The sequence below is a fragment of the Eublepharis macularius genome, chromosome 8, assembly GCF_028583425.1.
Source record: "Eublepharis macularius isolate TG4126 chromosome 8, MPM_Emac_v1.0, whole genome shotgun sequence".
In the NCBI taxonomy this organism is placed as follows: Eukaryota; Metazoa; Chordata; class Lepidosauria; order Squamata; family Eublepharidae; genus Eublepharis; species Eublepharis macularius.
Window position 1 is genome coordinate 35,915,401 of NC_072797.1, and position 14,966 is coordinate 35,930,366.

General features: G+C 41.5%; 1 protein-coding gene across 1 annotated transcript in view; it reads left to right on the plus strand.

Moving 5' to 3' along the window:
- Positions 1 to 14,966, plus strand: part of CWC27 (CWC27 spliceosome associated cyclophilin) — a 130,870-nt gene that overhangs the window by 63,466 nt on the left and 52,438 nt on the right. The window lies entirely within an intron of this gene.

Consider the following 14,966-nt stretch of genomic DNA (forward strand, 5'->3'; position numbering starts at 1 on the left):
ACTATTTTCTTATCTCAGCTTCACGGATGTCCCAGACTATACCCTGTGACATAGATGTAATGCTTCATCTACGGTCTTCAGTGCAGTCTGGCCATTCGGAACAGGATTTTACCTTTCAGGCTACTGAGAGGGCGACCCCTCCCCATCAGACTTCTTCAGAGCAGTTTTTCCTGCCAAAATGGCAATACGATATAGAGAGGTTGCCCCCTTTCCCCCTCAGTTTGCTTTATCCACTGCAAAGGACAGGCATTTCTGCTAGCTGCTCCGCTTTTGCTAGTTTGCTGTTACATAGTCAGTTGTTAATAGTTTAAATAGTACGTAGTGTTTAAAGTTTGTTCTTTTATTGTGGTTCTTTTGATCTGCCCCAAAGTTGGTAAGTCACATTGCCTTGTGCAGCTTTGATTTCTCCTGATCGATAAGTCTTCAACTGGTGTTATGGTGGACAAGTCCTTGTTTTAAAATGTGAGGAATATGGAATCAAGATGTCTAAGACTGATGGCCTTTCTATATGCCTTGCATGCTTGAGGCGAAGGCCATGTGGTTGATCAGTGCAAACATTGCCAGGTCTTTACACCAAAGGCAAGAGCGGGCTTCCCATCTTAAAGCTGTGCTTTGGGAGAAAGCCATGTCTAGCGCCACAAGCCTAGTAGTAAAGAAATCTGCCCCAGCAAAGCGTTCAAATCTGCCAATAACCAAACCCTCCCCAGAGTTGATGCCAGCCTCAGATCCAGTATCTGCTGTAGTACCTTCAGGTTCGACGGCTTCTCCTCAGAGTTGACTTAAACCGTGGAGACTCCAGCCTTTACTCAGTTGACTGCTAACATTGTTATATTGGAAGACACTCCTGTCAGGTCGCAGAGGCTTCCAGATCTCTGGCACTGACTGCCCCCCAGGGAGAGTTCAACTGCTCCTTGGTCATGCAAGTCTCGGCATAAGTCTCATTGGCAGGCTGGTCATTTGAATCCATCCCAGCCTTTGGATCCAATGGTGAAGATGCCACTACCCCTTATGGTGAGCAGGAGGTCAAGCTTTGCTTTCCCGGGATCAGGGGAAGAGGTACAAGTGGAAGAGGCGCACCCTCGGGAGTCTCACTCATGCAATTCTGGGCAGTCACAACACCTGTGTCATCCATCTCTATGGTATCACCACTACTCGCTGCCTAAGTACGCTCACGACTGGGGTGAGTTCTACCCAACCTGTCCATATTCAGCTCCAACTACAACTTGGTCAGATCCGAAGAAGAGACGTCGGTCCCCAGATCTGAGTTGGATCTCTCTTCCTCATCCCAGTGCTTCAGGATATTGATCCAAGTGAGAATCCGATGTGGAGCTGGTCAGTTCCAAATATAGTCTGAGCTTTGCTTCTCATCCTTTGTCTGAGGAAACTGTAGTGACTCTGAGCAGAGTTCTCTGAACATTGATTACAAGATGTAAGCTGAACAGATGCTCCGCATGGCAAAATGTATCTGTTCTGACACTCCTGACATAGTAGCTTTCCCTGTGATTGAAGGATTTGTGGGAATTATGTGGAGTTCCTCAAGGTATGCTCCTGTAAGTGACATCATCATGTCCGTTGATGAGCATGCCCCTGTGAAACTCAGGAATATGCCCACCGCCTGGCCCATTGACGTCACTTGAGAAAGTGACGTTGTTGTGCCTGTGGGAAGTGTACCTGATGTGTGCTGGCCTGGAAGATTTTTTGCCTATAGGGCCTGTTCCCTGGGACCTTTTCCCCCAGCTGGTCAGGTGAGTGACAGCAGGAAGCAGAGGTTAGGAGCCCCTGCCTAACTGGAGGACTTGGCAGCCCTATCTATCTATGTCCAGTTATTCAACCTTTTGAGGAGGAAGTTATTAATAATAACAACAGCATTAGATTAGATTTATATACCGCCCTTCAGGACAACTTAACACCTGCTCAGAGCGGTTTACAAATGGTGTACTATTATACTAATCTTGTATTAGAATCTTTGATCTTTGTATTTGATCTTTGAGGATGTTTGTGTACTTTTAAATTACCTACCTGTATCCTGGAATCTAACTGATAGTCAACAATGGTCAACTGATGCTCCTTGCCCTTACTGTAGCTAAAGGACTTACATTGCAACATTGCAGACTCAACTTCCCATAATTCAGTGAATGGAGGACCTAACAACTTTATCTATATTCAAATGTATGGCATATAGACAACTGCAGATGGATTTATTTTTAGCTGTTTGGAAACCTTTTAGGGAAGCTTATGTGTAGATTTCTCATTAGTGTTGTCATATGCTTATCTCTATTACGTATGTGGCTTTTTTTCCTTTTCATATAACATTTGTAAAAATTAAAAATTTAAGTTGGTCGTAGCCACAAAAGGTTATGCAATAGCAAGTTTGGTCTGTAAGACCCTTCTCAATTTTTGTTTCTTTAAGACTAATGCACCTACATGTCTAGAATTGTGGCACCTGAAAGATTTGGTAAAGCATAAGCTTTTGTGGTCTAAAGCTCTTCCTGTCAGATGCAGTACTCCATTGAAATTTATATGCATTCTTTAGGAAGACACTGTTGTGAAAGTGTAAATGATTTCTTTTGACATAGAAAAGGCGTCATGTGCAAAGTACCAAATGACAGGAAAACAGGAAGTACCAGATAGTCACTGTTCACAAGTTAATCACTGTTTCTTTCAGGCAAGTAGCTTACTTGTCCAAATTTTCAGCTAGTCCTATGATAGTGGATATGGGAAGGCTGGTGACATTTTTAGTGGATTGGTAAAAATTTTCTACGTGTATACAAACCTGGGAGATACAGTATCATAGAAGGATTGCCTTTCTTCTCCCTGCATTGCCTATTTCCAGCTGAGGCTGAAGACTGAGTGTGGTGGTGCAGTAATTTCCTTGGTTTTCCAGATTCCTGGGTGCCAGCATCACATTTTTTGATGCACTTTGCGTCATCAGGGGTTTTTATACTCCTGATTATATTTACTGCAGCTACATGTTGAACAGAGGACTTTGTAATGATGCTTAAGCTCTTTCTGTTGTTCAGAGCTCCAAAGAGGAGAGGCTCATGATGTCAAGAGGAAATAAACCCTTAGTTTCTTGTTGATGGTGGAAACAGTTGACAGGAAGGATACTCTTGTGGCTAGTCTGTTACCATCTATCAAAAAACCCAGCTTTCCATTCTGCAAGGCATTCCTTACTTCCATTTATACTTAAATTTGCAAGACTTTTATGAATATGCCATTTATGGCCTTATTTTCAGATATCCTATTTTCAAAATGTTGAGCCAGTTACTTCTGTATAGTCCAGTTTCTTAATAGCTAAGATTAGTATATTAATACTTCCCTATTTCATCATGGTAATTTGAGGTTCTGATGTTTGTGTATTTGAATATTGTTGACATGATCACCAGAGAACTGCTATTTTTTCTACTAGTTTTAAGATTTGTTATACCTATATAATATTTTAATTCTGTCTTATAGGAATGTATTGGTATATAGGAATATAGGAATGTATTGGTATGCATAATGCAATCTAGAAAAATTAAAAGTGAAATGTTTTAGGAATCCTGATTTTTAATACATTATTTTCATTCCTATTTGCATATTTGTGTTCTTCCAGAAACAAAAATTTTTTACAGACAAATCAGAGATGTGTTTGGAAAGTTTTTTTTAACATTTTAAAAGAAAAAGAATCTGAAGTTCTTTCCCATACTTAAAGTTTGCAAATGGGTAAAGCTGTAATGGCTGCTCACATCTGACATGACAGATGTGCCTATTGCAAAAAAAAAATCAGTGTTTGTACTTCTTGATGATAATCCTTTCCTCTGAAATTCTGTGGCCCTGAATCTAGATGACTCTAAACTGTAGAGAGGAAAGTTGTGGTATATCTTTTGAATGCTAACTTGAGGAACATTGGACATAGTAAGTATTGTCACATAGCAAATTTTAAAACGTATTAGAATGTAAGACAAATATGATTTCGGAATTTTAGTATTTATTCCCTCAAATGTATATTCCACAGTCACATATTAAATCTTATTCCTTAGCCTGCAAAATTGTGCTGTAAATAAAATGCCTCTTCTGTCTTCCTTGGTAATGTCATCTTGGACATGACATTATTTTGCAGATGAAGGGCAAGTGTATATACACAGTATGTGATCTTTATGTGTTCTTATGCATGGGTTCACACTTTCCCTAAACACCCTGTACAAGGAAAAATGTTCACCTATGCAGGGGTCATTTCGTAGAAAAAGAGCTGGAGGAACTCATTAGCATAACTCATTAGCATAGCTCATTTTGTATGCCATGCCCCTTGATAGCACCAGAAGTGTGTCATTAGCATAACTGATTTGCATATGCCACACCCCCTGACATCACCTATCCTGGCTGTTTTGGATCCAATCCTGGCCATTCAGGGCCAAAATTGGGCCCAAAATGGTCAGGAACGGGCTGCTGCTGAGCAGGAGAGTGATCCACCACCCGTCAGAGGCCCGATCTGGGCCATTTCGGCCCCAATCCAGGCCGAAATGGGCCCAAATGGCTGAGAGTCAGGTGAGCAGGGCCACCTGACATGTGACTTCTTTGGGGAACTGTGTTCCTGCACGTTCCCCCTCAAAATGAGCCCTGCATCTATGTATGAGGGCACGTACTTATTTTACTATATGTTTACAGTTGCTCATTGGAGATGGTAAAACTGCTGTTGTTTTACCTGTGATTAAAAGTTTTATTTATTTACTTCATTTATAGTCTGCCTTTTTCATTGAGACTTGAGGCAGATTACAGAATCAGAAAACAATAAAATTGGAAGAAGATCACATATTTGTGATCTTGTTTGTAATGCAAATTCTTGCAGCCTTAAACATGGATAAAACTAACAAAGTTCCGTGTTAAACAAGCACTAATATGGGTTCTCCAGAATATTATAAGTCAGGAAGTTTTCCACAAAAATTTCCAGTACCATACAGAGTATGATCTGATGTAACATTTATTTTGATTTATGTTTAGTAAACACAAACTTGATTTTATGACCCAATGGCAACAAGTACTTGACCTGAAATATTTGAGTAGGGAAAAAAATTAAGTGTGGCTTAAATGTTACATTCAAGCAAATTCAAAGCTTATATGGAAATTTATTTTTATTCGAATACTTATAAACATATAAAGACAAGATAGCATGCACTTCCTAAGAGGAGGGAACGCTGGAAACTGTTGACACCACTAACTTTAGCATACTCAAAGAACTGTGGCTGATATGCTGTGGTACAAGCTGTCCACTAGAGATGGACACAAACCAGAAAAAAACCGAACTGTGCAGTCCATTGTTCATTGCATTTCACAAACCACGGACTTCCACGAACTTGCCCTGGTTTGCGAACCGGTTCATTCAGTTTGTGAAAACACCACTTCCGGGTCACAGAAGGTCTGCAGAAAGCCCATCCTCTTTTGCCTAGGAAACTGATTGATCGGCACTAGGCTGTCTGCAGTGACGAACCCAAAAATGAACCAAACGAACTGGCCTAAAGTCCATGGTGGTTCATCAGAAATGGGCACTAACAAACTACCGGTTCACGAACCACAAACTGGCCCGGTTCGTATTTCGGTTTCTGCCCATCTCTACTGTCCACTCATCTTTCAACAGAAACACCCTTCCACAGAGTTCACTGTGGTTCCTCAATTTTACTGTCACTCTCCACAGCATCACTTGAGTTACTTGTTAATTACGTATCAGATTAGTAATTACAATATCCCTTCCACCAAGTGAGAGGAGACATATAATAAGAATTTTATCATTGGTTTTAATTTAACTTGCACAGTAATCAGGTGAATTCATTACTTGATTTTTTAAAATATGGATTGTTATATGTATTCTCTCCCCACACCCTTGCAAGTCAATCATGTTCATGGCAGAAACTGAGTAAGGTACAAAGTATTTTCAGATTTGGATGAGGAAGTATTACTATAAGAGATAATATAAATGATTTACACAGTTTTTTCCTCTGATGATGCTGGAAGTAGTACACTTTCTGAGTATACCTTATTAGATTTGACAGTAGTAAAGAACCACAGTTACTATGGTTGTTGTGGGTTTGCCAGGCTGTATTGCCGTGGTCTTGGCATTGTAGTTCCTGACGTTTTGCCAGCAGCTATGGCTGGCATCTTCAGAGGTGTAGCACCAAAAGACAGAGATCTCTCAGTGTCACAGTGTGGAAAAGATGTTGGCAGGTCATTTATATCTACTCAGGAGGGGTGGGGTTGTATCTTATCAATTCACAATGGAGAAAGAAATCGAGGGAAAACTCCCATTTCTGGATAACTTGGTCATCCGCAAAGCAAACTTTCAGTTAGGTCACAAGGTCTACAGGAAACCAACTCACACAGATCGGTACTTACACAAAAACTCCAATCACCACCCTCTACAGAAAAGAGGCATAATGAAAACATTAGTAGACCGTGCAAGATGGATATGTGAGCCACACTTTCTCAATTAGGAAATTAATCATCTAAACCATGCACTTCAGTCAAATGGCTACTCCAGAAATGAAATCAGAATAGCAATTAAACCCAGGATAAATCAAACAACTAAGGAAAAACAGTCTCCTACAGGAAAAGTGTTTTTGCCATATATCAAAGGAATCACGGATCAGATGGGAAAGCTTATGAAAAAGCACAACCTACAAGCAGTATTCCGACCCACCAGAAAAATACAACAGATGCTACGATCAGCAAAAGACAGTAGAGACCCCCTCACCTCTGCAGGAGTATACCATATACCCTGCAGCTGTGGACAAGTTTACATCGCGACCACAAAGCGTAGCATCCAGACAAGAATAAAAGAACATGAAAGACACTGCAGACTTGGACAACCTGAAAAATTAGCAGTGGCTGAACATAGCCTAACTCAAACAGGACACAGTATCTTATTCCAGGACACCAAAATACTGGACAACACTTCCAACTACTTTGTCAGGCTGCACAGGGAAGCCATTGAAATTCACAAGCATAAGCAAAACTTCAACAGGAAAGAGGAAACCTTAAGAATGAACAGAGCATGGTTTCCAGTTCTGAAAAACACCAGGCTAACAAAACACTCTATACCTGATAATAGCCCTGCAGAGAAGATTATCACATCAAGCACCAATCCATATGCAAAAGAACCTCCTCGGGATACAGTGAAGCCTCCCGCCATTAGCATTCCACACCCTGGGAAACTCTTACAGGATGACTCAGTTCAACCCCACCCCTCCTGAGTAGATATAAATTACCTGCCAACATCTTTTCCACACTGTGACACTGAGAGATCTCTGTCTTTTGGTGCTACACCTCTGAAGATGCCAGCCACAGCTGCTGGCGAAACGTCAGGAACTACAATGCCAAGACCACGGCAGTACAGCCCAGAAAACCCACAACAACCATCGTTCTCCGGCCGTGAAAGCCTTCGACAATATAACCACAGTCACTGCTGTTTGTGCTCCTGAATTCTAATGAAGGACATTATCAGCAGGCAGGTGAAATTAAAATTGCACTGAATTAACTTCTGTTGACTTGGTATTTCTCATTGGTTTAGTATTCCTCTGTCAGCATTTTTTTTTTTTAAATCACTCTTCGCAGCAGTCATACTTGGGTCTTTCTGGTCAGCCTCATCAGCTTCACTCTAGAACTTCACGTTCATAAGACTGGTTTGCTCTCTTGGAATTGCACGCCCCACATGTCATGGGATATTAATATGTTGTTCCTTGCTAAGCTGTTGAAACCTGCTTTTGAAACATTTAGTTCTTGTAAGTTCAGGATCCTAACAAGGAATGTTTTTATTCTTAGTGGAAGTGACTTCAGCCTGCAAAGCACAGCATGTGAGTTACAGTGTCTAATGACTAGTCCACTCTGTGCTATTAATACTAAAACTTTTTTTACATGTTTAGAGGACTAATATGAACTAATCCAGTCCAAAACTTTTTATATACACATGGCGGGGGGAGCTAAGATGCAAAAAGGTGAAATGACTTTCCAAGGTAACTCAGCCCTGGATGAAGAGAATACTTGGCAGCTTTTCAATCTCACTTTTGTATTAAATGTGCTATTCTTCATTCTATTTTAAGAGAGAAAAAGTTGGTATATGTTCATGTATAATCCTCTCAAACCTTGTCTCTGATCAGTCAGTCCCTCAACCCCTTCTGTTTCTTGTGTTGAATGATTTGACTGCTGTTAGTAAGCAGAGGTCAGTCAATAGAAAATTGTATCTCCCCCCCCCCTCCTAATTATAACAGGCCAAACTATTATCACACAGAGCAAGAAAGTCCTGTTAAATAAACTGGATAGATGTCTTTTAAAAACAGCTTAATATCATGGCAGAAATCTGTAAAGCATTTATTTCAGTGGCCAGATGATACCTTAAAACCTGTCTCACAGGCAGAGTTTGTACAAATAATTTCACTCTTCTGTGCATCAGTTTCCTCATTGTGGAAGGGAGAAATCTGCCTCTAAGGACAGTCGTAAGTATTAGTTAATATTTGTAAAGCACTTGACGATGAAAAGCACAAAATAAATATTAAGTACTTGACCAAGCACAAAGGCTTGGTCTCGTTCCAGGCTATAAGTAACTCGTCTTCCTTAGCCCTGCCAAATGAACCTAAACTGTTCAGGAACAAGACCTCTTCAGTAAGACATGGTGTCAGTGTGCAGCTGATAAAGGTGTGTGACCTATTTCCTCAGGGCTAGCAATATAATATAATTTCCCACTTACCCTACTGCACCAGCATTCTCAGTGAAAAATTAAAAAGAGAGAGAGAAACAAGGATCAAAAGAAATAGGATCTGAGCCTGTGTATAATTCACTCAAGCCTGAATTGATAACTGAGATAAAACTAAGAGGTGTGTGATGGTTTGCTTTTTTTAAAACGAACAAGAACAAAGTTTATTTTCAAACACACACACACTATTGAGTTGAATATTAACAATGAACGAGGAGTAGTGTTTTAGGTTTTACACAGCACCATACCACAGGAAAACATTGTCTCAGGAAAGTTTAAGATATACCACTAAGGGTATGTGCTGATAAAAATTTTGCTATAATTTCAGATCCTATCTTGGGGTGCGGGGGGATTACTTGCTTATTTCTGAGTAGTACATTATTGGTTTGGGATTCAAATCCATGTGGTTTTTCAAGTTCTGCAGTATAGGACCATTATCTTCACTGTTGAATGTATACAATGGTCTGAGGCAGCTGTTTATAAAGATAATGGGACACCAAGTTTACACAGAACACAATCCACCCTCTAATCTAAAGCCTTTCCTAAATTTCAAGCAGATTGAACAAAGAAGTTAGTTTTTACAGACCCACAGATTAGGACCCTCTCTGCGCAAGTGCACTTCTTTCTACTGATTCCTAAAATGGCAGTCAAGCAGCAACGTAGCTGGTGAGTGCTGGCTGGCCAGTGACATTTTTTAAAAAAACATTGTCTGCCATCATTTCATTTCCGTAGTCTCACAGTGACTGATTGACAACTTTTAAAAGCTACCTTTCTATTGAAGACTCTATGATTGCCATCCTTCCTTGTTACGGTCTTTTGTTGATTTCCTTTCACAAAGCGAGGAAGGCTTCCATTGCAGAAAAGCTCCCATCCCATTCCATCCTGCAAGTCTACTGTTACTCCTTGTGAGGGACATTTTTCAGAGGGGCTGTTTTTTTCAGCCAAATAACACCAATATTTCAGGTAAAGTTTCAAGAGAATTGGACCAACAAGTCCAATTCTACAGGCCCCTGAACAAGGTGCCCCCAGACATCATAGTTGCAAAGGCAAAAAGGCTGCACCCACAACAAAGGAGGGAGGGAAGGAGAACTGCGACTCTCTGCAACATGTCTCCCAAATGTGATTGGCTGGGAGCTCTCTGTATTTCTTCCTCACAACAATCTGATTAGAAGGCAGAAATGCCGTTGCCTAGGAAGTCAGTAGACTCAAAGAAAAACAAGATGTCTGCTGCTTTGTTGATTTTAAGTACCAGAACATGAAAACAACACAGATTGCTGATGTTAAGCACCAGAACATGAAAACAGCACAGATTTTTCATGGAGAGGGAGTTCATGGTATCTAAGAATCCTAGAATTGTGTTACAGTTCCAGGAAATCACCATAACAATGCAAAACTGCAATTCTCATGTATATTTTCAGCTTGGGAATTTCGTAATGCACTCTTCTACATACCACCCCAGGACTCTGCTGCAACTTAGTACACCAGGCTCAGCAAAACCCTGCTGGCCTGCTTTGACACCTCAGTACACTTAGAGTCAAACTACAAGTGACTTTTTTCACGTGTAGATCAATTGATCGTTTTCACAAGTTTTCCTGGGAACTGAAGTCCCAGTGTCCTTCCCCTCTCTGTTAGAATCGCTGCCTGAAGAGCCAGAGAAAGCCGGCTGCAGCAGCAACTTTTGCAAATCGTTCCTCCAGTCACAAGGCTGCTCTCAATAATCTTTGGGAGCGGGCAGCTGCAGCTTTCTCCCTGGGCGTCTTGCTCCCAGGGAGCTGCTTTGGATTTGCAAAAGCTGCTGCTGCAGCTGGCTTTCTCTGGCTCTTCAGGCAGTGATTCTAACAGAGAGGGGAAGGACACTGGGACTTCAGTTCCCAGGAAAACTTGCGAAAACGACCAAGTGTTCTACACGTGAAAAAAGGCACTTGTAGCTTGGCTCTGAGTTCCCTAAACAAGGGAACTTAACCCAACTTAACCCAAATCTTTAAATTCCACTTCTGTTAGCACCAAACTGGAGGTGACAGTGTCCTTATGGTTGCCACAAGGAACCATAAGGAACTTGCTCTCATTTAAAAATGCCGTGAGGGCCAGACCCTGATCAGGCCTGCAGTGCCATACTCTTGTTCCTGTCCCCTGTGCCTTTTCAAATGCTGAAATACCTGCCTGGGAGCGGGGATTGATAAAATGCAATAACAAAAACAACAACATTTCATTTATATACCACCCTTCAGCATGACTTAACACCTACACAAAGCAGTTTACAAAGTATGTCATTATTATCCCCACAACAAAACACCCTGTCAGGTGGGTGGGTCTGAGAGAGCTCCTAGAAGCTGTGACTGACCCAAGGTCACCCAGCTGGCTTCACGTGGAGGAGTGGGGAATCAAACATGGTTCTCCAGATTAGAGTCCCGCACTCTTAATCACTACACCAAACTGGCAAGGGGGAGAAGAGAACAACACAGTGGACCTGATCAGAATTGGGTCCTCACAGCATTTTTAAATGACACATCTAATTTGACCAATAGATTAAGTCTTCAAAACCAAATGTTCCCTGTCAAGCAGCAGCCTAGTACATCACCTCTTTGCTGATTCAGAGCACTGTCTTTGGGGTATATAAATAATGAATAGATTTTATATTTGCTGGAAATAGGGTGTGGGGCAGATTGTAAGCACATTACTGTTATTATTGTGCATTTGAATCTTTTTGTACCAAAGCTAAATAAAATAATATGGGGAAAATAAATGCTGAATTGGATGTTACCAGCTTTTCTTCTGGTGCAAGAAGAATCACGTGATCGCACCAGATTCCCCTCCTCACTGCAGCCCTGCCACACAAGCTTTTAGTCTACGCTGATCCCCAAATTTCTGGCATATTGGCATAACCTTTTCAAGGGACCCTTCTACCTTTGTAACCAGCAGAAAAAGATCCAACCCTCTGGCATGTGACTGTACTTTCAGCCAGAGCACATTTTCAACTGTTTAAAGCTGTTTTGAATCTCCAAGTCATGCACGCACGCACACACACACAAAACCATTTAGGGTGTCTCTACTGATAAATAAGATAAAAGAGCTTTGAACAGCGAAGCCGATAGTGCTTGTGCTTTATAAATGAAATCAATATACTTCCCAGATCGGCAAGTGAAAGAATGCCAAAGACTCAAGCTAAATTGATCTGTGACATGGTAAAGATCCCTGAAGTAGATGTTTCTGTCTGTAGATTGACACTTATAAGAAATTGTTCCTTTGTCTCTTCCCTTTATTAATAAAATATGATATATATTTTGTTAGACAAGGGTAACATGGGATATGTTAGATCTGCTTTGAGAAATAATTCAGCTTCAGATTGAAGAAAATAAGGATCATCTGCTTATATTTCCTTTTGTCACTTTAATTCTTGTTTATTAACTTGATAAAGAATTACTGTTATTACTGCAACCTTTAATATATGGTACTATTTGTTAGGGAGTTGAGATTGGACTGCAACTCCCTGTTGAGTTTGCTACCAGTAGGGTCGCCTTACCTCAGAAGCTGGGGATGTGGGGGGGGGGGGCAAGGCAAGCATGGGACCCTAATCCAGGTTCTGTTCATGCATGCGTCCAAGAGTCCCGATGACATCACTTCTGGTTGAAAACCGCACACTACGAGGTCTCAGCAAGATGCATACAGGCCCCAAACATGGCATTTTTGCAGCACTGGGGCCTTTAAACTCTGTGCATGTGCTATAGTGGTTCCAAGTCCACTTCCCCTTTCCTCCCCCCTCCATCAGCTGGATAAGCAGGGCTCAGGGACAAAAGGTGAGGCTGGAATCCCTAGCTACCAAACATGCTCTCAGGCTTGCCTCTGATGTGTGAAATAGATCCAGAGGAGTTAGCCGTGTTAGTCTATAGTAGCAAAATAGTAAAGAGTCCAGTAGCACCTTTAAGACTAACCCACTTTATTGGAGCATAAACTTTCGAGAATGTTACAATAAAGTTGGTTAGTCTTAAAGGTGCTACTGGACTCTTTACTATTTTGCTACTACAGACTAACATGGCTAACTTCTCTAGATCTATGACCATGAAAAGCGCAACATTCAGCCGAATGGAGAGGAAATCCATCAGCCTCATGAAGAAACTGGCACGGATACAAACAGACATCATCGTCCTTTCTAAATGCAAAAAACTGGACACCAGCACAGGTACCAGACTCTGAAACAGACCCAATGGCATCAACTACACTATCTCTGGCTCTTACAGCTGCTCATCCTCCAATGTGATATATGCCCTCATGTGCCAACAGTGTCCATCTGCTCTGTACATTGGACAAACCAGCCAACCTCTGCGCAAAAGAATAAATGGATGCAAATCTGACATTAAAAATGGCAACACCCAGAAACCAGTGGGAGAACACTTCAATCTACCAGGACATTCCATCAAAGACTTAAAGGTCACCATAGTGACCTTTCAAAAGCCTTTCAAAAGCAAACTTTTCAAAAACAAAATCCAATAGGAAGCTGCTGTTTTGGAATTCATATGTAAATTTGACTCAGTCAGACTTGGATTGAATAGAGACTATGAATGGTTATCTCATTATCAGAAGTAACTGCCTTTCAGGCATTCTATTCAGATTCAGCTATGGAGGGGAGGGGTCACACCCAGCCTGGTGTGAGGCTCCCCCCTCACTGGCAGACCACTGGCAGTCTGCCATCCTGCCAACTCTCCCCAGAAAGTGTCCTCCAGCCTCAGATGGGCACGAAAGGGGGTTGCACTACCTTGTTCCTTCTCCTGCCCTGGGAGTCACTCTTCAGCTGCCTCTCCCTTCACTTCCTCCTCGGTCTTCATAGGAACATGACTTTTAAAGCCCTCCCTTTGTCCCCACCTCCCTGGAGCCTCTCCCAATCTCCATCCAGACTCGCTGACTGGCCCTGCTCCCAACCTATCATTTTTTTTTGTGTATATATATATATCATTTTCCCCATTTCTACAATACCAAACAGAAATAAAGATTTACAAAGATCACAATATATCCCAATAATGTTAACACCAAGCAAGCAATTATAAATAATAATGAAAGATAACTTAGTTCTTATTCAAACGTTAGTTAACTTTGAACAAACACTGCAATATTATGGATAACGCTGTAGGTTGGACATTTATTATTAATAAACAATGTAAATTACCAGACTATGTATAATAACAGTTAAAGATTATAACTAGAATGTATCAATTTATGTAAGGTTCCTTATTAATTATTAATAATTATGAGTTTCAATAAATATGTAGGATTAAATACTAAAATATCAAAAATGTTAGAGAGGGTGAAATTATGCAATAATTCAGTATAGAATATATACCAAACCTGGAAGGCCAGGTAGACTCTGCAATTGCCTGCCCCCACCTACTCCATCCCAGCCTAGGGTGGGGCACTTGGTCTGCTTTCGGCCTGGCTCGCCCCTGCTGCTTCTGAATCCTCCCCAGTGGCTCCTTTGGGAGCTTGGGGCCTGTGCCTGCCTGGCGTGAGCTGCTGGCAATCCCCTGTGGACCTGGCTGAGGTGGACCTGCCTGGGCAACAGCAGGAAAAGGGTGTCAGCTTGGTGGCTGCAGGCTGCTCCCCAGGGCTGTGCCTGGGGGTCAGCTGCTGCTGGCCTGATGGTGGTGGAGGTCTGGGACCCTGTAAAGGCATCTGCAGCTGAGGTATTGCCAGAGGAGGTGCTGCAGGGCCTGACGATGGGGTCTGCTGCTGCAGAGGGGGTGGACAGAAGGACAGCATTGCCGGACACCTGGATTGTGCACTCCACCTCTTTCATGACTTTTGCAACTGATTTGCATCTACTCCCCCCCTCCCCTCACCACCTATATATATCTGGCCAGTTTCTTCATACCTTCCATTTATCTGATGAAGAGAACTGTGGTTCTTGAAAGCTTATGCTACAATAAAGTTGGTTAGTCTTAAAGGTGCTACTGGACCCTTTACTAATGTGTGAAATGATTCCTGTAAACACAGTTTGGTTGAGAACACAGAGCAGGCCTTCTCTATGGTGGTGTCTACATGAACAGTTGTCCATTGAGACTTGTCTACGCACTCAGTGGTTTAGAAAATAACTATACATTGTTATGATGTTCTTCTTAGAACTTTTAATGTGGTTCCAACTTTCTTGTTCGATTATCCAAATAGGTATTAGCTTTAATTTGTATGTTGAATTATAGTTTTCTCACTGTTACAGTTTCTTGTTAACCACATTGAGATTATTTTAAATTAGGCAGATTAT